Raw genomic sequence first — 1,964 nt, 5'->3', positions numbered from 1 at the left:
CTGAACGCCTACTGTACCTCTAGCCATCAAAAACTAAGTTCTTTGCTGTCATTTAAACCCATGTGAGCTAATTTTTGGAGCCTATACAGGCCAACACTTCTGTATACTGTGAACGCCTAATGTACCTCTAGCCATCAAAATCAAGTTCTTTGCTGTCAGTTCGAACCATGTGAGCTAATTTTTGGAGCCTATACAGGCCAACACTTACTTTTGTATACTGTGAACGCCTACTGTACCTATTGCCATCAAAAACTAAGTTCTCCCCTATCAGTTAAACCCATGTAAGCTAATTTTTAGAACCTATACAGGCTGACACTTCTGTATACTGTGAACGCCTACTTTACCTCTAGCCATCAAAAACTAAGTTCTTTGCTGTCAGTTCAAACCATTTGAGCTAATTTTTGGAGCCTATACAGGCCGACACTTACTTCTGTATACTGTGAAAGCCTACTGAACCTATAGCATCAAAAACTAAGTTCTTTGCTGTCAGTTAAACCCATGTGAGCTACTTTTTGGTGCATATACAGGCCGACACTTACTTACTGTATGTATCCTGTGAACACCTACTGTACCTCTAGCCATCAAAAACTAAGTATTTTGCTGTCAGTTTAAACCATGTGAGCTAATTTTTGGAGCCTATACAGGCCGACACTTACTTTTGTATCCTGTGAACGCCTACTGTACCTCTTGCCATCAAAAACTAAGTTCTTTGCTGTCAGATAAACCCATGTGAGCTAAGTTTTAGAGCCTATACAGGCCAACACTTACTTATGTATCCTGTGAACGTCTACTGTACCTCTAGCCATCAAAAACTAAGTTCTTTGCTGTTAGTTAAACCCATGTGAGCTAATTTTTACAGCCTATACAGGCCAACACTTCTGTATACTGTGAACGCCTACTGTACCTCTAGCCATCAAAAACTAAGTTCTTTGCTGTCAGTTAAACCCATGTGAGCTAATTTTTACAGCCTATACAGGCCAACACTTCTGTATACTGTGAACGCCTACTGTACCTCCAGCCATCAAAAACTAAGTTCTTTGCTGTCAGTTCAAACCATGTGAGCTACTTTTTGGAGCCTATACAGGCCGACACTTACTTCTGTATACTGTGAATGCCTACTGTACCTCTCGCCATTAACTACTAAGTTCTTTGCTGTCAGTTCAAACCATGTGAGCTAATTTTGGGAGCCTATACAGACCGACACTTACTTATGTATCCTGTGAATGCCTACTGTACCTCTAGCCATCAAAAACTAAGTTCTTTGCTGTCAGTTCAAACCATGTGAGCTAATTTTTAGAGCCTATACAGGCCGACACTTACTTCTGTATACTGTGAACGCCTACTGTACCTATTGCCATCAAAAACTAAGTTCTTCCCTATCAGTTCAACCCATGTAAGCTAATTTTTAGAACCTATACAGGCTGACACTTCTGTATACTGTGAATGCCTACTTTACCTCTAGCCATCAAAAACTAAGTTCTTTGCTGTCAGTTCAAACCATTTGAGCTAATTTTTGGAGCCTATACAGGCCGACACTTACTTTTGTATCCTGTGAACGCCTACTGTACCTCTTGCCATCAAAAACTAAGTTCTTTGCTGTCAGTTAAACCCATGTCAGCTAAGTTTTAGAGCCTATACAGGCCAACACTTACTTATGTATCCTGTGAACGTCTACTGTACCTCTAGCCATCAAAAACTAAGTTCTTTGCTGTCAGTTAAACCCATGTGAGCTAATTTTTACAGCCTATACAGGCCAACACTTCTGTATACTGTGAACGCCTACTGTACCTCTAGCCATCAAAAACAAGGTTCTTTGCTGTCAGGTCAAACCATGTCAGTTCAAACCATGTCAGTTCAAACCATTCAAACTAATTTTTGGAGCCTATACAGGCCAACACTTACTTATGTATCCTGTGAACGCCTACTGTACCTATAGCCATCAAAAACAAAGTTTTTTGCTGTCA

The sequence above is a fragment of the Pelophylax lessonae genome (assembly GCF_965119305.1).
Source record: "Pelophylax lessonae genome assembly, chromosome: 1".
Taxonomy (NCBI): domain Eukaryota; kingdom Metazoa; phylum Chordata; class Amphibia; order Anura; family Ranidae; genus Pelophylax; species Pelophylax lessonae.
Note: the sequence above shows the minus strand (reverse complement) of the source record.